Source organism: Echinops telfairi, unplaced genomic scaffold, assembly GCF_000313985.2.
Source record: "Echinops telfairi isolate 266 unplaced genomic scaffold, ASM31398v2 ScPeMD7_7468;HRSCAF=8506_1, whole genome shotgun sequence".
In the NCBI taxonomy this organism is placed as follows: domain Eukaryota; kingdom Metazoa; phylum Chordata; class Mammalia; order Afrosoricida; family Tenrecidae; genus Echinops; species Echinops telfairi.
In genome coordinates this window covers 8,853,817-8,875,130 of record NW_022111370.1, presented here as the reverse complement: position 1 = coordinate 8,875,130, position 21,314 = coordinate 8,853,817, and positions in this window count along the sequence as shown.

Sequence of the window (21,314 nt, the reverse complement as noted above, 5' to 3'; positions counted from 1 at the left end):
ATACAACCAAGGCACCCAGCCAGCCAGTGTAAGGATGGGGTGGTATCAGGACCCAGACAAGGTGGCTGGCTCCAGAGGCCATCATCACCTTTACCACTCTGCTGTAGGCATCTCCACCACCCATCTGTCAGTTTGTCATGCTGTGATGGCTGGCTTGTTGTGATGCTGGAAACTATACCAATGACATTTTACCTATTAGCAAGGTCACTCATGAGAGAGAGAGTTGTCGGCAAGGCTCCCAGACTAAGGCAGAAATCCCAATGGCTCAAGTTAGAATATTATCCACTCTAATGATAGAAGATGAACCCCCTGTGTTGGCCCCAAAACTGTTAGAGAACAGAGAAGAACTGCCCCCTATGGATTGCTGAGGCTGGAAGGGGCAGAAAGTCTCTTCTTTCTTCCAAGCAAGGGAGAAAGAAAAAACCCTGGTGGTTTTGAACTGCTGACTTTGTGATTGCAGTGCAACATGTAGCCCACTTTGACACCAGGCCTCCTCCTATGCTGGGAGGCCTTCCAAATCCCCCGTCACCACCGCCATGGGCTTGAGCACCCCCATAGTAGGGAAGAAGGCATGGGACCAGGCGCTCTTTCATTCTGTTGTACACGGGCCACCAAGAGTTGCAGCTGACTCAGTGGCGGTTAACAATAACACAACCTCCATCTCTGAAGGGTCTTCCACGTTTCAGGAATCTTGCATGAGACTCTCCGTCTCTGTGAGTCACAGTAAACACCACACCGCACCACGGAGCTTGATTTCAGTGCATTCCACTCCTTATCAAAGAAAACAGAAAAAAAATCACAGGCATGGGCATTAGACAAATCTCAGTTTGAAATAGAGATTCCTGGTGGCACAGTGGTTAAGCACTAAGCTATTAACTGAATGGTCAGTGGTTCAAGTCCACCATTCACTTTAAGGGGAAAAGATGTGACAATCGGTGTCCGTAGAGAACAACATCCTTGGAAACCTGATGGAGCCTTTTGACTGTCCTATGGGGTGGCTGAGTCAGAATCAGCTTGACAGCAACGAGTGTTGGTTTTGTTTACTGTGTGAAATGCACTCAGCCACTTGCCCTCTGTGTGACCTTGAGCAGGTGGTCTGTCACCTCGCCCCCTTCCCCTCGGAATACAAAGATGACTGGCAGAGAGCGGCTGCACACAGAGGCAGCCACTCACTCGCGCTCTCAGTAACATTTCAAGAACTTTCCAGGTGCCCTTGAGGGTACGGCGATGACAGATGCAGCGTGTCAGAGCATTGATCCAGAGGAAATGGACAGACACTGAGCCACATTTGTGAGAGTTTTAAGAGGTTCACGCCGCTCAACCAGGAAATGAGCCTCCCCTGTCTTTCACTTACAGCCTCCGAGGGCAGGATAATGGCAAAGCCGGCAGCGGGCCAGCAGTGCAGAGGGTGACTGCTTCCTCATAAGAACCTGCGGAGCTGGGTAAGCAGTTTGCCCTTGACGCCTACCCGAGGCTGGACCTTTTCCACATGACCTCATTAATGTGACCCACTCATCCATGTAGGACACATTGTCAGGAGACCAGTCCCAGAGGAGGACATCACGCTTGGTAAAATAGGTGGGCAGTGAGCGAGAGGAAGACCCTCAGTGAGCTAGAGAAGCACAACGGCTGCCTCCGTGGCTCAGCTCAGGAACAATTATGAGGATGACGCAGGACCAGGCAGCGCTCACTCTGTTGCACATCGGATATCTATGGGTTTCAACCAATGTGATGGGACCTAACAACAACAACAGCATCCCATCCAATGTCTTTTTTAAAGAAAACAAACAAACAAACAAACAAAACCAAGGTTGTCATTGAGCCCATTCCAGTTCACGATGATCCCAGGTGTAAGTCAGAATAGTATTGGGCTCCGTAGGTTGAATTTCGGAGGAAGCAGATTACCAAATCTTTCTTCCAACTGGTTGTGGGTGGACTTAAACTTCAAGCTTTGTTAACAGCCTTTGGCCATTTGCACCACCCAGGGACTCTTCCAGGGGACCTAGGAGCCGGTAAGTATGGAAATCACAACAACCTTTGTGAACAATGAAGCAACTTTTCTCACATTAAAGCTACCACTAGTAAAGGCCTGGAATTTGAACTCAACTCTGACTCCAGAGCCTATAAACCGATGAAAGTCACTAAGGGAAAATACTTCAAAGTTGTTCAGTGTTGTACATATGAAAGGAATTAAAGTTATTATATTATAATGTTACTGTTCCTTCTTCTTTTGTTCTCTGGGCCAGAAAAAGAAAATCTGTTTTGGGAAGAATACAGTCAGAATGTTCCCTGGAAGCAAGGAGGCAGGCATGGTCTCATATCCTTTGAACTTGTTATTCGAAGAGACCAATCCCTGGAGAAAGACAGGGTGCTTGATAAAGTGGAGGGTCAATGAAGAAGAGAAATATCTTCAACAAGATTGATGGACACCAGAGCTCCAACAGTGGGCTCGAACATCGCAATGCTTGTGGGGATGGTGCAAGGACAGGCGTTACTTCATTCTTGTACACTTTGGGTCACTATGCATCAGACACAACTCAACAACACCTAGCAACCATAACGTGGTCATGAATTCATCATAATTTGACCACATGGAAATGCCAGCCAATGGAAATGAAGGGGGCTTCAAAAATGTTTTTGGAAAAATTCTATTTTCTTTTTCTTCTGTTTTTTCCCCCCAAAACATTTTGGAGCCCCTTCCTATGTACAAACTCAATGGGAGGACCAGTTCAACAGACCTGATTTTTCTTATTGTCTTATCTTGACCAGTATCTTCCCTTATCTTTATCAGTACTGTTACCAGTTGCTGTCAAATCCAGCCTCACTCTTGGTGGTCCGGTGTGAGTTAGAATAGGAGAATTGTACTCCGTATGATTTTCAATGACTGATTTTTTTTAAATAGATCACCAAGCCTTTCTTTTGAAGTGTCTCTGGAATCTCCAATGTTTTCATTAGTCGCCGAGCATGTTAACCATTTGCACTAGCCTGGGATTCCCCCTATATCCTTCTATCCCACCTAATCTCTGAGCCTGATTGGACCAATTTCTGTTTTATGCAGCTAAAGCCTATTGAGCCTCCCAAACACTGGCCAGAGGGTAGAGTGCTAAAATGATGTGTCAAGTCTACCACATCAGAGTTGGCATCCCTGCTCTCTCTTACTTCCTCTGTGATCTTAGCACGTGACTGACTATCCCTGAGCTTCTGCTGCCCATGAATAAAATAAAGATAATTATGCCCAGAGACAGGGTTGTTGTGAAAGTTAAACAAATATGACAGCACATGTAAAGCACTGGATCCAAAAAGGCAAGGAATAGGCACTTGGTGACCAGAAAGTCACCAGTTCAAACACACCAGCTGCTCCAAGGATAAAAAGATCCTGATGAACTCCTCTTGTAGATTTCAATCTAGGAAATCCTATGGCGCAGTTCTACTCTGTCCTATAGGGATGCTGTGAGTCAGAATCAACTTCATGGCACACAGCCAGTACAGCAGCAATGCACTTTCAGGTCATGCCATGAGGTTCCTATACGTTGCTCCAATTTAGGCAGGGATAAAGGAGGGGCAATGGAATTATAAAACGCAAACAGAATGAAATTTTCCTAAGGGTTGCCATATTTAACATCAGGCAGACAGGGACCAGAAAATACAGTGACCATGTATTTCATAGACCGAACTATGAAAGCTTGTCTTCCCACGCTCTCCTACAATGTCCAGACTATGGTTTAACAGATGGCGGAAGGGATGTCATTAGTTCACAAGAATCCGTTGGAACATCTCTCTCCTACACTGACTGCGAGTTGGAAATCCGTTGTGGTGGGAGTATGCACACCGGTTCAGCAAGCATTACTTAGAGCTCCTTGTTAAACATTGACCAGACCACTGTTGCCTCAGTGACTCACTTAGCTTCCATGGGACTAAAAAAAAAAAAGAGCCAATACTTATGATTCTCAACAGATTAAGGTGGGCAGAACTGAGGAGGACACTTCCTGTGTGCAATGGAGAAATCAGCATCCTTTGCCAAGAAACAGTGCAAATGGAAGTCACAACGCCTGCCTCGCCACCCCCACAGACTTGTGCTGAAATGGAAAAAGGGCTGTAAATATAATGTGTTATTTACATTCATGGGCATATTATCTTGAGGTTTTGTTTGTTCGTGTTTTGTTTTATTCCTCTTAAAAAAATACAAAAAGCCTAGGACATGCACATAGTACGTCTCAATTTAAAAATGTGTGAATTGCCACTCTGCCCTCCCAATCATGGTTACGTTTCATGATTCATGGTAGTTATGGTCTGCCATGGCACCATGAAATCTCGATTCAAAAAGACTAAAGAAAATCCTAGAGAAAATTTAGAAATAGGGTCCTGTGAGCCTCTGGTCACAACGTTTTTCATCAGGCTATTAGTGCATAATCCAGTTTATGTGTGCTTCTGCTCAAGACCCCTTATGTGATATACATTGTTGATCCATTAACCTTGAACTCATAGCCAAAAGAACTGCAACTCACGCCTGAATGAAACTTAACGAACACATGGACTTCGTTCTTCAGGCACACCACAGCATTCCTGCGCTCTGAAGCTCTATAGAACACTTCAGCACTATGGGGGCCCTAGAAAGAGCAAAATCACCAACAAAATAGCCACACACATACAGAAACAGTTCTAGATAGACCCTGAAAGTTATTCCTCTGTATGAGAGATGAGACAAGTAAGCAGAGCTTCCCCTTGCTTCTCCACAGCGGGGAACCTATGTGTGGTGACTCAACTTTTCCACCATCCTCAGCATGTCCATGCATGACCTGCCAGGAGGAATGATTTTAAGGATACAAATACATATCAACCAGTATGGAACTTCAAAAAGTTCGGCATCGTGAAAAATGAAGAGCGAATGCAGCATGTAGTCTGCACTTCATTCCCAATTTAGTGTTAATGAAATCAAAGTAAGTTCAGAATATTGACCAATGGCTATAGCAGATGACTTCACGAAGACCTTATCAATAATTCATCTTCATTATGACTATTCATTCAGCAGTGATCAGTGCTTTAGCATTTGTGTACAGCTAGAAACTGGAATGAAAGATCGACTTCCTTTGTTTCTCTTTCATCTACCCACACTCCCAGCCACATTGCCCAAATCTCCAGTTCTCAGACCTTACTTGTACTAGGACATTAGCATTTTAATAGGTCTACTAGCTTCCTTCCTATCTCAAACACCTGCCCCGCTTTTGATTGGCATGTTCTCAATATTCTTCTAGACATTACAGCCCCCAGTTTAACACATTACAATGATTAATGCAATTCTCCATGTCTTCCTTTCCTAGTTCTAACAGAAATATCACATGCAGATGGCTTTAAACGTATATATGTATTTTCTCCCTATTCTAAGCGCTAAAATTCCTTATCAAGATCTTTACTTTGTTGCTTCCTTCCTCGTTGGTTTATTGCTGTTCATTGTGAAGTAGATTCTAATGCACAGCAGCATCATAAAACAGAGTCCGACTGCCTCCCAGGGTTTCCTAGGCTGAACCGTTTATGAAACAGATTATCCGGTTTCAGTGAGCTTAACCTTTGCGCCACTGGAGTTCCTTTCCTTGTTGGAAGCCCTGAGAAGTCCTTGGTTCTTGGTGATCTTCATGTGTATCTGTTTTCCTCATTCTGAGCCTTCTGAATCTAATCTACTCTTTTTATTTTATCGTTTTATTATGGGCTCATACAACTCTTATCACAATCCATACATACATCAATTGAGTAAAGCACATTTGTAAATTAATTTCCCTCATCATTTTCAAAACATTTGCTCTCCACTTAAGTCCCTGCCATCAGCTCCTCATTTTTCTCCTCCCTCCCCACCTCCCCCTCCCTCATGAGCCCTTGATAATTTATAAATTATTATTTTGTCATATCTTGCCCTGTCTGATGTCTCCCATCCACTTTTCGGTTGTCTGTCCCCCAGGGAGGAGGTCACATGTAGATCCTTATAATCGGTTCCCCCTTTCCAACCCACTCTCTACCCTCCCAGTATCATCACTCATGCCTTTGGTCCTGAAGGGATCATCCTCCCTGGATTCCCTGTGTTTCCAGTTCCTATCTGTACCAGTGTACATCCTCTGGTCTAGCCAGACTTGCAAGGTAGGATTCGGATCATGATAGTGGGAGCGGGGATGAAACATTTAAGAACTAGAGGAAAGTTGTATTTTTCATCATTGCTACATCGCACCCTGACTGGCTCGTCTCCTCCCCGAGACCCCTCTGCAAGGGGATCTCCAGTGGCCTACCCTTTTTATAAGACTGAGTAGACTAAAGAAATAAATTCATAGACACTCATATGTGTATAAGAAAGAGGTTTATATACAAAAGCAACTGAATATTGAGAAAACATCCCAGCCCAGCCCAGGTCAAGTTCATAAGCCCGATATTAGCCTATCTGTTGGATACTAATTTATAAATTCCTCTTCAGACTCATGAAACACATTGTCAAATGCAGAAAGATCACAGGCCAATGCGTGGGAAGTTTTGTGGATCCAATGGCAATGTAAGCATCTCAGCACTGGCAGGAGTTTCGACGTGGCTCCTCCAGCTCAGGGCACTAGCTTAGTACCATGTGTCTTGTCAGCTGCAATGTCTCCCAGCAAGTGAGCAGAAAGAGAGAGTGTTTCCTGTGTCTAAGGAGGAATACAAGAGTTCCCAGAATCCTCAGGAGAAGGACACGCCCACACAGAGACCTCATTGGCTATGACTTGATTGACAGGCTAGACTCAACCCTTTCACTCTTAATCCTCTCAAATTGACAAATGATTATATAACTGCCACACCTCTCAATGATATGGATCCACGATCATAATAAAGAAATCATGATTTCTTTTCTTTCTTTTTTTCAAATCAGTTTATTGGGGGCTCTTACAGCTACTCTGACATTCCATGCATCAATTGTATCAAGCACATTTGTACATATGTTGGCATCATTATTTTCAAAACATTTTCTTTCTGCCTGAGTTCTTGGAATCAGCTCCTCTTTTCCCCCCTCCTCCCTCCCCACTCCCACTCTCATGATCCTTGATCAGTTATATACTGTTATTATTATTATTTCGTATCTTACACTGTCTATCGCCTCCCTTCACCCACATTTCTGTTATTTGTCCCCTTCGGGAGGTGCTGGGGGGACCTTTATATCCAACCTTGTGATGAGTTCCCCCTTTCTCCTCCTTCACTGTCCCCGGCCATCCTCCTACCCTCGTGGTATCGCTTTTCCCACTGCTGTTAATGAGGGGGTTATCTGTCCTGAATTCCATGTGTCCAGAGCCCTTATCTGCACCAATGTGTGTTCTTAGGTTTAGCCAGATTTGTAAAGTAGAACTGAGTCATGGTGATGGGGGAAAGAAGCATTCAGGAACTAGAAACACTGATGTGTGATTGATAGGTGCTACACTGCACATTGGTTGAATTGTCTCTTCCTTATAAGCCTTCTGGAAAACATGATTTCTAAACAGTGACACTAGCCTTGGTATTGTCAATCACCTCATATGTACGTGAAACTTGGACATTGAATAAAGAAGACAGAAGGATTATCGGTCTTTTTATTGATGAAGAATATTGAAAGGATCATGGACTGTCAAAAAAAAACAACAACTCACTGATAAGAAGTACCGTCAGAGAGCTCCTTAAAGTCAAAGATGGTGAGATTCCATTTTACGTACTTTGGATGTGTTTCTGGGAGAGATCAGACACTATGCTTGGTAAAAGGGAGAGACAGGTGAAAATACGGTCCTTAGCAAGATGGAGTGACACAATAGCTAGAACAATGGGCCCAAACATGAAAATTGTGCGGGTGGTGCAGGACTAGGTAGTGTTTCAGTCTTTGGACATTGGCTCGCTATAAGTGTGACCCAACTCAATGGCATCGAACAACACTTTCTTTATGAGAGTAGAAAGCCTCATCATTATCCCAGAGAGCCACTGGTGGTTTTGAACAGCTGCCGTCACATATAGCAGTCCAACGTGTCACCCACTGCACAATCAGGGGTCCTGTAAGACAGTGGTTCTCAACCTGTGGGTCGTGACCTCTTTGGGGGTTGAACAACCGTTTCACGGGGTTTTCCCAATTCATAACCATAGCAAAATAACAATTATGAAGTCGCAATGAGATAATTTTATGGTTCGGGGGTCACCACAACATGATGAACTGGATGAAAGGGCCTTCTGCCTCTTAGCTAGTTTGTTGTTGCTCCGACACCCCCACTCACCCAGCCTTGGATCCCTATCTCCTCCTTGTTATTGACTCCAACACCCCAGTTCTTCCCCTGTTCATGGCGCAGCCTGCTCACCACCCCTTCCACCCACTACCCTCAACTCCCAGGTCTCCCTGGGACCATTGGTCCCCACTGCTCTCTCTTTGGGCATTCCTCCTGTGCCTATCCTATATAGGTAGGTACACTGACTATCACATAGCCCAAACTTATTTTTTAAATGAAAGTAGTAAATAAATAAGAAAAATTTAAAAATTAAATAAAATAAAAAGAGAGGAGAGAAATGCAAAAATCCTGGGTCTGTTCGCTGGCCCTAAGGCCAAATCTTTAGAGAAGCAGACTGCCACCTCTGTTTCCTGCATAGTGACTGGTGAGTTCAATCTGCCAGACTTTGACTTAGCAGCTGAGTGTTTTATGATGGTGTCACCAGGGCTTCATCATCCAGAAATAAGCAAGTAACTCAAAATGAATCAGCCAGGTGTTTCTACCTCTTATCACTGTGACTGGCAATGCAGAGATAGCCCAAACCAAGCCCATCAGTCTTCCCTGAAATTTATTATTTTATAAGGAAGACTTTCTTTGGTTTTAAAGTTATCAGGATGGAAAGAAATCATGCTATATCTATCTATCATTGTATTCCCTACTGCCTGAGGAAAACCTATCATTCTATCAAGGAAAAACAAAGCACCATCCGTTTGAGGGAAGAAGGCATGGTAGGAGGGAAATTTAGAGACAGAAGAAAGAAGTGGTATCTTTGATCTTGAGCCATGCTTCTCAGGAGTTATATCTGTTTCTGTCTACACCTAGACTTCACCACACAAGCCCAAGTGCATTTCACCAAAACTAGATCCACTTAGGTCTCTGGAATACACAAACATCCTACCTAATAGGATAGCTCTTTCTAGGCTGTCCCAAGACTGCTCTGTGTTAGCTCACAAGCAGCATTCTTCAGATATTGGATCATGCCACACTCTCACACACCTCAACACTTGCTTGATATACTGTCTCTTCTTGGAAGTATCTTGCCCATTAGCTGACCATTCTTTTTTTTCCCTTTGGTTACTTCTTTCTTGGCATGTTTACCGTCTGCCTACCCCAGTATAAATACACTTCCATAGACAGAAGCTTAGATTTATAATTAGATCCATGCCACTTAGACAAGGGCAAGAATATAGCACAAGCTCAGTGAATATGTTTGCTAGATAAATTGTTGTATTTATTATCAAGATGGAGTTCTTGGATAATCCAAAAGGCTACCACACTCAGTTGTTTACTAAAAAGTTGACAGATGGAATTCGTTCAGAGGAAGTCAATAGATTAAAAGGCACATAACATTAGGTAAATCTGCTGCACAAGACTTCTGTGGAATATTAAAAACAAGAATGTCACCTGGAGGACTAAGGTGCACCTGACCCAAGCCATGGTGTTTTCAATTGCTTCACATGCGTGTGAAAATTGAACATTGACTAAGAAAGACCAAAGGAAATTTGATGCATTTGAATTGTGGTGATGGCGAAGACTATTGAAAATACCACAGCCTGCTGAAAGGACAAAAGTTAAAATCTGTCTTGGAAGAACTATGGCCAGAGTGCTCCTTAGAGGCAAGGATGGCAAGATTTTGCCTTACATCCTTTGGACATATTGTAAGGAGAGACCAGTCCCTGGAGAAGGACATCATGGTTGGTAACGAGGAGGAGTGGGACAAAAGAAGAAGGCCTTCGAGGAGATAGAGAGGCACAGGGGCTGTAACCATGGGCTCAGGCACTGGGATGATGGTGAAGATGGCTCAGGACCTAGCAGTGGCTTTGTTATGCTGTGCATAGGGTCTATCTGCATCAGAACTATTTCCCTGGCACCTAACACCAACAGCAGAGGCACTTTAAAAGAGAAAGCTGGACATCTGATTTTAAAAAGAAAAGCAAAAGCCACTGAAATCTCTATGGAGCACAGTTCTATAGAGCACACTTGAGGTTACCATGAGTCAGAATCAACACAAAGGAAAATCTTTGGGGAATATCAAGATGGGCCAGTGTGTGGTTATGTTTACAAGATCATTGACTTTGATTCCACCCCTTGGCTGGAGCAGGAGCACCTCGAAGACAGAGTCTTATTATTTCTAGCATCCCAGCCTGGGCAGAGATCCAGGGCATACATGATGAGTGCTCACGAAAATAGAATGCAGATCAACTCAGCCGGTCTGCTTTTGAGTCTGAGGAAAGCCTCGGCGAGCTCCGAAAGCACTCACTCGGAACTGGTCATGGGAACTAGGTGATGATTAGTCCAACTCTTCTCCCTTAACTACCGTTGTAGCCTTCATTGACAAAAATAATGAAGTCCCTGGATAATGCAAACAATCAATATGTTCAGCTGGTAGCAAAAAGCTTAGAAGGTCAACTGCACCTAGTGTAACCTCCGAAGAAAGTCCTCAGTGTCAACATCCAAATTTTCAGCCGTTGCAAACTGTACAAAGCACAATGCTATTGTGACATGCCTATGTCAGAATCAACTTGATCCTAGCTGTTTTTGTTTTATTCAATATGAAATGTATGCCATTTATGCCTTAAGTCCTCCTAAGAGCCTCATATCTCTGCTAGTACAAAGGTGTTTTCCCCTTTCTTTCAGATTAGAAAACTGAAGCTCAATGACTTTCTCAGAAGTCCATGTCAGCAGGTGTAAGAAAAGGAGCAGGACCCAGGGTATCCGGCAATGCTGCTGTCACGTTGCCTTCAGGTTGGCTTTGATGGGTATCTGTGTAGTAACCTTGCTCACAATGAGAAAATAGATTCCCATGGAATACTGCCATATATTCAGACAACTGGAACACTAAGGGAACAGACATTACATTAATACAAGCTTCTACATTAATAAAAGCTTTGGAACCTGGAGCCCCGATCCAGGCTGAAGAGAAGGGGGGCAGGATCAGGAAAAGCTATGGGGCATGAATTTTGAAAGATGAGTCAGAGTTTGCTAGGAGATATAGCAGAGAGAGAGAAGAAAACGCCCAGAGGGAAAGCACATCCTCAGAAGATAAAAGAAGTTCAATGGCTTAAAACTTGCACTGAGGAGAGTGGGTAAACAGAACATAAAGAAGATTAGCGTTTGAGGCAGTAAGTGGGGAGCAGGGAGTATTAGATCATTATGATGCCAGAGGAAATGGATACCTCACCAATAAATAGTTCAGAATGTCTTGAACATTCACATGCAGAGCTGATATCCCAGAAGAAGCTAGCCAGGGGGGTTTGTTATTGCTGTTAGGTACCACTGAGTTGGTTCTTACCTACAGGGATCTGGGTGGACAACAGAATGAAACACTACTGAGTCCCCCACCAGCCTTACAACTGTTCCTATGCTTGAGCCCATTGTTGAAGACAGTGTGTCAATCCATCTCCTTTAGGACCTTCCTCTTTATCTCTGCCCTGCTGCTCTACCAAGCACGATGTCCTTCTGCAGGAACTGGTCTCTCCTGACAACATGCTCAAAGTACATGAGACGAATGTTGTCCATCCTTGCCTCTAAGGACATTCTGGCTGCACTTCTTCCAAGACAGATTTATCGCTTCCTTTGGCAGCCTCTGGTACTTTCAAAATTCTTCTCCAGCATCACAATTCAAATGCATCGATTGTTCTGCAGTCTTCCTTATTCAATGTCCAACCTTCACATGAATATTAGGTGAAGGAATATACCACGCATGAGTCGGGTGCACCTTAGTCTGCAAAGTAACATTTTAAGGCAAGCGGTAACCCTGGGCTTTGGAATCAGACACACCTGAGTTGTTACAGCCAAGGTTACCTGGAAAGCAGAGTCTGTTATTTCTTCATTACATACCGCAGAGGGCAGGAGTGACAAGTTAGGAGGCAGGGGGCAGAGGGGCAGGAAAGGAAAATTACTAATAGAACATACATGGTCAAGCTGGTTGCCTCCAGGCATGATTGACTATCCTCTAAGACAGCATGTAAGTACAACTGTGAACCGTCTGACTATAAGGACAGGTAGGGAAGAATCAAATCATCCGCTTGCATCCCCCGGTAATCAAAGGTTTGTCCCATGGCATTCACTCCATGGCTCCTCTGGAATGCGTATGCAAAGGTACCTAGGGCCATGTTGAGTTGAAGTTCACAGAGAAGCTCTAAGGCAGATAGCATCAGGAACTTTAGAGGGTCTGCAGGTTCAATTTCTGCCAGACCACACCTGTCCGAAATTGTTAAAGTCCACACTGAGCTTTGCCACAGCCGCAGTTTAAAAAAAAATATCAAGTGAGGCCAAAAGGGCAGGAAGAACAATAAATAAAACAAGTTGTCATGGAATTGATTCCAACTCATGAGCACTCTGTGTGTGGTAGTTTAACCTGTGTTCCCTAACATTTCCAATTGCTGACAAGTGGGAGGTAGATTACCAGGTATTTCATCTGAGGTGTCTTTGGGTGGACTTGACACTTCACCCTTGCAGTTAGCAACTGGGCTCATTAATCACCAGGGCTTCCAAGTGGTACAAAAAATGCACAAGATTCTCCCCACTCCCTGTGTATCCTGTTTAGTGGTTGATAATCATTCTATATCTTTTTGTACTATGTAAAAATATGATTAATCATTATATCCAGTGCCCACAAAAATAGAAGTGCATATGATTTGCTGCTTAATGAATGACACTATTATTAATTTGTACATCATGGCCAACACCACTATTATCGGAACTAAATCGTCCAGATAGGTGTGCTTTGAAATATGATTAATTTCTTGCCTATGATTACTTATAAGGCAGTTTACCCTGAGGAAGCACAAGTAACCTTGAGTTGTAAAAATAAAGACAGCACTTTATTTTAAATCCCTTTGATCTTTGTTCCTGGAATTAAATTGATTTTTCTTTTCTAGAAACCTCACTTAGCAAACTCCTTGACAGAAGACTCAAGAGATTTGGGCCTTTGTTTCATTTTGCACACAAGTTCTGCATCCTTGGACAATTCTAGTTGCTCTAGCCAACTAACTCCCCTGACTTTGGCTGGAGAGTGAAAGTAAGTCAGGCTTGGTCTTCTGACCTCTCACGCACAGGTGGGTGAATGTTGAAGACAGGGACAAATTCATAGTGACCTTGTGGATAACAGAACATAATGTTGCCCATACTCTCCCCATTCTCTCATGACTAACTATACCATAAACTTCCAAGAATGAATTTATCTCCAAGGAAGTCTGACTAGAATGCTCCATAGAAGTGAGGCTGGTGAGACTTCATCTCACATACTTTGGGCATGTAGTCGGAAGGGACCAGTCCTTTGAAAGGACATTATTATGCTAGGGAAGCAGAGGATTAGTGAGAAGTAGGAAAGCCTTCAATGGTATGGACTGCCATGGCTGCTGCAACAGTGGGCTCACATACGAGTCCATAAATAGGTTGCTTCTTCGATCCTTTCTCTTAGCTTTTGGTGACCATCAGTGACAACCAGAAGACGTGATGAGGACGTCAAGATCATCACTCATGAGGAAAGCAAAAGGTCATTAAAATGACAGAACAGAAAGGCAAAAAACAAAGTAGAGTCAGAAGAGATTCTGAAATTTGCTCCTAATGGTAGAGGAGCTAAAGCAAATGGAAGAAAGGATGGAGTCAGGGAGTTGAATAGACTATATCAAAGGGCAGTTCGAGCAGACAAAGCCAAATGTTATAACAAAATATGCAATGCGGAAAAACAAAAGGGAAGAATGTGCTCACTCCACATATCTGAAACAAAAAGCTCAAGAAAAAATTCAAGACTCAAATTGCAACTTTGAAAGACTCTAGACAAAATAGTGAATGATGCAGAAAGCATCAAGAGAAGATGAAAAGAAGAGATGATGACGGGACTGAAAAAGGGCTAGTCAAACACCCACCATTTCAAGAGGTAGCATATGAGCAAACACCAATGATGCTGAAGGAAGAAGTTCAAATTACACTGGATGCATCAGCCAAAAATGGGCTTCAGAAATTGATGGAATACCTATTAATATGGTTCAGAAAGCTGAAAATGCACTGAAAGCACTCGGTTGTCTATGCCAGAAATTTTGGGGGACAGCTACTTGGGCAACTGACTGGAAGAGATCCATATATATACCCATTCCAGTGATAGGTAATCCAACAGAATGCTCAACCTATGGAATGATATCAGCGATATCGTACACAAGTAAAATTTTGCTTAAGATCATCCAACAGCAGTTACTGCAGTTCATTTGCAGGAAGTTCCGGCTGATTTTAGAAGAGGACCTGGAACAAGGAATATCATTGCAAATGTTAGATGTCAAATAGATCTTGGCTCAAAGCAGAGAATTCTAGAAAGAGATTTAATTGTATTTCATTGACTAGGCAAAGGCATTCAACTGTGTTGGGCAGAATGAACTTGAGAAGAATGGGAATTCCAGAACATTTCATTGTGCTTATTGAGAATTTCTCCATTGGTCAAGAGGCAGTTGTGGGAACAGAACAAGGGAATATTGCATGGTTTAAAATCAGGAACAGTGTGCATCCGGTTCGCAACCATGCTTGTTCAATCTATATGCCGAGCAAATCATCAGAACAGCTGGATTATATGAGGAGAAATACAGCATCAGGATGAGAGGAAGGTTTATTAACAACCTGCATTATATAGATGATACAACGTTGCTTGCTGAAAGTGAAGAGAAATTGAAGAATTTGCTGATGAAGATCCAGGATTGTAGCCTTTGGTAAGAATTCCAACTCAATATAAGGAAGACCAAACTCCTCACAACTGGACCAATAGGTCTCATCGTGATAAATGGAGAAAAAGTTGAAGTTGTCAAGGATTTTGTCTTATTTCAATCCATAATCAATGCCTATGGAAGCCGCAGTCAAGAGATCAAAAGTTTGATGGCATTAAGTAAATCTGCTGTGCACAACCACATTAGAGTATTGAAAAAGCAGGATGTTACTTTGAGAACTGAGATGCACCTGACCCAAACCATGGTATTCTCCATTACTTCATATGCATATGAAATTTGGACACTGCATAAGAAAGAGTGTAGAAAAATTGAAGCATTTGAATTTTGGTGCTTGAGAAAATTTTGAAAATACCATGGACTGCTGAAAGGACAAGCAGATCTGTGTTGGAAGAAGTAAGGCCAGAGTGCTCCTTAGAGGCAAGGATGGCAAAAGTTCATCTTACATACTTTGTACCTATTGTCAGGAGAGACCAGTCCCTGGAAAGGGACATCATGTTTGGTAAAATGGAGGGAAAGTGAAAAAGAGGAAGGTCCTTGAAGAGGTGGATCAACATAGAGGCTACAACAATGGGCTTAGGCATAGGAACAATTGTGCGGATGGCGGAGGACTTGCAGTGTTCTATTGTACATAAGTCACTATGGGTCAGAGCCGACTTGATGGCACCTAACAATAACAACAAGTGAGTTTTCATTGTCTTTTGCTCTTTCCAAGAGTCCTAGTAGCTTAATCAGTTACATCATATTGCTAGCTGCAAGGTCAGCCGTTGGAAACCACCAGCTGCTCTGTGGGAGAAAGATGAGACTTTCTACTCCCAGAAAGATTTAGTCTGGAAACTCACAGGGACAGTTCTATTTTTGTCTATCAGGTGGCTCTGAGCTGGGATTGCCTGAATGGCAGTGAATGAGAGCCTCCATTGCCACATGGTGTCTCCCTGTCTGTCTGCCTCTGTCTTTTTGAGACAGCACACAGGAGAAATTAGGTTTTGGACCCACCTCCCTCTGATTTAACTCCATTAATATAAGAAAAGAAAACCTGTCTTCCAAAACAGGGTCATGTTCAGAAATACCAAACCAAACTCCCAAGCCCCTGCTCTTGAGTCCACTCTGACTCACAGTGACCACTGGCTGGTCCCTGTCTTTGAGGAGATACAATTCAACCCATAAAGTCATGTTCATTTTCAGTCCAAAGCATTTCCAACATGCTGCTGGGGACTTTGAAGAGTTAATGAACTGTGAACTGAAAAATTGTTATCTACTAATCAGATGTTATGTTTTCATTCTCAGTAAACCATGGTATCTCTCTTTTTTCTACTGATCGGCTGTCTGACCCTGAGCTGGCTGTGGAGAGCTGATCTCTGTGAATCACACCCTGACCCTGACCCTGGACTATCTGCTTTCATGGAATCCCAGAGAGCGCCAAACCACAGTGAGTATAATGGATAAGGGATTCGTTGCTATCAGCTACCAATCTAATTAGGTGTCAAGACAGAGGTCAAGGTAGGGTTGCTGTAAGAGTAGAAGGGGAACCACATAGTCTAAACATTGGCGCTTCCAAGAGGAAGCCATGTCTTAGAAGCTGCGGTCTCATTCACAGCTCTGTGTCAGCTCTTTTTGATTAATCTTCTTGGTTAATCCTTCATGCCAAGGAAAAGAACTGGCTGGATTTCACAAAAGGGACCAGAAATGACGATGGAACTGTGTGAGTCCAGAGAAGGGCGAGAACCTTGGGACAACTCGAGTGTATGTGAAACCCTGGGCAAACTGTCCCCAAGGGAATTGAAGAGTAAAATGGTCAGCTTTCCCGCCTTGCAAATATCTCCAATCTTTGGTAGTAGTCAGTGTTAAGCTGTGTGCAGTTAAGATTTCCAGCCTAATTTAGAAATAGAGCATCTCTAATCCCTCAAGTTAGTGAAGCTTTTCTGTTGTGGAGAAAGACAAAAAGGTACAAAATAGGAAAAAGAAATGAAGCAGAAAGATAAAGAATAAACATTCAATGTAGTCCAATGAACTAAAAACAAAACAAAACATGGTAATGGTAATGTTGCTGTTACAATTATGTGCAAGCATTGTTTTGAACAATTCATTAAAACCTTGGACCTTATGCCAGGGGCTTAAGTGGAGAGCAAATGTTTTGAGAATTATGAGGTTAATGAATGTACAAATGTGCTTTACACAATTGATGTATGAATGGATTGTGATAAGAGTTGGATGAGCCCCTGATAAAACGACTAAAATAAAAAACAAACAAAAAACCTTTGAGATGATGCTGACTTATAGAAATCTTGTAGGATAGACTAGAACTGCCCCCAGAAAACTTCTAAGTCTATAAATCCTATCGGAGCGGATGACTATATTTTTCTTCCCATGGACTGACTATTGGTTTCCAACTGCTGGACTTCACTTAGCAGTGATGTCCTTAAACACTATGCCCTAAGGGATAGTTGTTACATATCTAGTTTAAAAGTATTAAAAAGTCTCTGGAATAAATACTAGCGTATCCTCACATTATGTACAAAGTAAAGCACAGAGTGGAGCCCTGGTGGTGTAATGGGTTACAGCAAAAGCAAGCAGTTTAAAAGCACCAACCACACTCCATAGGAGAAAGATGAGACTCTCTACTCCCCTAAAGACTTACAGTCGGGGAAACCCACAGGGACCATTCTACTGTGCCTGCAGGGTCACTGTGAGTCAGAATTGACTTGATGGCATTGAGTTTAGTTTCCTTTGAAGGCTAAATGCCGTAACTTTTACAGGATCAAAGAGCCAGAGTGTCAACCTAGACATTCTGTCTGTATTGGTCACACGGTTACTGATCACATTATCTATGAAGATGGTTTTGAATGACTCAAGGCAGGAAAAAGTGAATCAAGTAATGAATGTATAATGTAGTCAATGTATAAGTGAATTAATAAATAAAAATTACAAGGAAAAGGAAAAAGAACGCCACCATATTTCTAAAAACAACAAGGTTTTGTTAGACTTTATCTTAAAAATACATCTTCCAAGAAATCTTGGCATCTCATCAAAATTGCCACAAAGGAAAGGGCCATCGACTTGTTATGGACTCTCAGTGACCTTATAGGACAAGATAGGACTGCCCCTGTGGGTTTCCGAGATTGGAACCACTTACAGAGCGGCTGGCGGCTTTCATCTGCTGACCATGCAGTTAGCATCCCACCACTTAAACACGACATCACCAGAAAAAAGAAGGATGGTGACAAAGGTTCCTGGGAGCCCTGGGAGCATTGTGGTTAAGTGTTGGGCTGCTAGCTGCAAAGTCAGAGGTTTAAACACACCAGTAACTGCTCTGAAGAAAGAAGAAGCTACTTGTTCCTGTAAAGATTGAGCATCTCAGAAACCCTACATGGGGTCACTGTGAGTGGACAATGGCTGATGTCAGTTGATTTGGTTTGGAGAGGTTAGGGTAGTGGAGAGACTTGTTTTGACCACTAACCAAAATACTGGTGGACCAAACCCGTCCAACAACACCATGTGAAAAATACCTGGAAACCTTTAAATTAAAGGCAATAAAACCCTATGAAGGAGTTCCATCCTGTTAATTTATAGGGTCACCATAAGCCAGAATCAACTCAATTGTGCAATCTTTGGTGTTCTGGTCTATCATGCTAGATATTGGCAGATTCTTTCTTGCCTGGGGAACCCTGTGATATGACACAGCCATGCCTCGAAGGAGTGGAGTGTCAAAGCAGAAGTCTTGATCATCTAATTACCATCCATCACTGACTAAAATGTGGGCTACTTTCAGGGGCTGTAACCCTCTTACATTTGAAGGCCACCCTACATGTAGGTTAAAAATAAAGAGAAAGCGGTGATACCTGCAGTAGGACATGGGGGCCACGTCCTGGAACCTTGTGTGGGGCTGATAATATCTATTAGAGACATTTTGATGATTAATTCAAGCAGATGCTGCAGTAGAGCCATAGTCTAGGAGTTATAAGAACAGACAGAAGGGAATGACTTACTGGGCTTCCTTGACCACACTCTAATGCACACACAGAGAGAGAGAGAGAGAGAGAGAGAGAGAGACCTGCCTTCCTGGCTGAGGAAGCTTTCAGAGCTCCAAAGCACTTACCATTCCTGCTTCTGCTCTTCTCTTGACAAGGACCAACTCTGACCATTTGGGATGCTAAGCTTATAATGAGACTCTTCCCCATCTAATTATATAATCCAACTCAAAAACATAAATAAACATAGAGAAGTGCAAACCAGTCGTGATTTTCCTCTCACCCTGCTTGATCGCTTAGCCGTGTGTATATGTGTAAACATATGAATTCCATCCGAATCATTTCTTGGTGCCTACGCTTTGTTGGCGACTTGGGTGCGTGCTTGGGCTCTCTTTTGAGTGGTCTCTGCGTTCTTCCCAAGACTTGAGCGTCAGGAGTAAGGGGGTGGTCTTCTTCATCTTCAGATTAATGGCATCCCCAAGACTTGTTAGGATCAGAGACAAAGTAGGAATTCTTTAAATGCCACATGAATAATTGGGTGGACGGTGAGCTCAACGGTTGCATGGATAGGTTGCTGGGAATAGAGGTAGGGATGAAGGGATAAATAGGTCGATTATTTGGAGAAAGAAAAGTCCAATACATGCCAGATATTGCAAAAAGTAAACTCTGAATTCAGTCTTGGAAGGTGGTGAAGAGAGTTCGTCAGATCATGTTCAGAGTCAGAAACAAGGACATTCTGACACTTGTTTTTCAGGTGTTATGAACTGCTTTTTAATTGAATGGAATTCAAGTCCCAGATTAGAACCCTCAACCCCCTGGGGTGAGAGCCTCTCAGGGCCTGCTAGTCAGCTTGACACTGAAGGACCACACAGGTGGTCTCTGAAGCTGTCAGCAGCTCTGGCCACTGCCACAAATAATTTATTCACTGTGTTTGTGCTATTGCTATGGAGAGGGACTAATTGGGTCTTCCTGGCAATCCGAGTCAGCTAGAAGCGTCCCGCTAAGATCCCTCCGCCTCTTCCCATCCTTCCTCAGTGCCAGCGCACAGAAAAGAAGGAATGTTTATGAAGCACACGCCTGCTGAGAATAACCGCAAGTCATTGTTTTTTCCCAATCCAGGCATTGCCTGCCAGCTAGTTCAAAGGCTTTTGAAGTTACTGCTAATTTAAAAAGCAATAATAAGATTGACACTGAAAGGCTTCTCAGCTGGTTTTTCTGGACGATGCCTCTCTCCAGCTCCCTTACAACCTGCTCTCTGCTACACTGGGGGGTTTGCAAAACACAGTTTATAAAACACATTCAAACAGAATGTGTTTATAAAACAAAGAAATGACTTGATCCTAGCATAGATACAAACACGGTCTTCCTCTTGCAGGACATATTTCCCCACCATGAGCCTTGGGAAAGTCAGGTTTGGGAGTCGGTGAGCTCTAGGCTCACAACCCAACTCTGAAATTTATTAATATGATGTTCTTGGATACATGATTTAACCCACCCATATTAGTCCAGGTAGACTAGAGAAACAAATCCATAGAAACTCATATGTGTATAAGAGAGTTTTATACAAAGGGTGATTGTATATTAAAAAAGCATTCCAACCCAGTCCAGTCCGAGCCCATAAATCTGATATTAGCCCATATGTCTGATACCAATATATAAAATCCTCTACAGAGTCATGAAACACATGCAATGACGTCGAGTGCAGAATGATCACAGGCCAGTTGGTAGAAAGTCTTTGGATGTAGTGATGCTGTAAGCATCTCAGTACTGGTAGGAGTCTCTGTGTGGCTTCTCCAGTACCCAGGTAGGTCCAAGTGGCTTCTCCGCAAGATGTCTCACAGGAAGTCAGCCTTGTGTCTTCTCAGTAGTGTCTCCTAGGGAGTAAGCCAAGAGAGTGTGTGTCTCCTGCCTCCAGGGAGGAAGTATCAGAGTTCCCAGAATTCTCAGGAGAAAGCCATGCCTACACAGAGGCCTCATAAGCTATGACCCCATTGACAAACTAGACTCCACCCCTTCACTCTTAATCCTCTTAAATCCCAAATTGACACCACATTATGTAACTACCACACCACCTAAAACTGTCAGACCTCTCTAAAAGTCAGGAATAAAAGTACCTCTCTAAAAAAACTAGCCAAAGAGGTAGGATTCAGGTCAGTTCTGAGGTCACTGTTCAGCTGTGTAATCATGCTGGTGGTAGTGGTAGGTCCTGTCCAGTTGGTTTTGACTCACAGTGACCCTATGTCCAATAGAACAAAATAATGCCCCGTCTTGAGCCACCCTCACAATTGTTATAGGTGGTCCCATTGTTGCAGTCAGTGTACTAATTCATATCCTTGAGGGTTTTCATTTTTTTAAATGACCATCTACTTTACCAAGCATGATGACCTTTTCCAATTATTGGTCTCTCC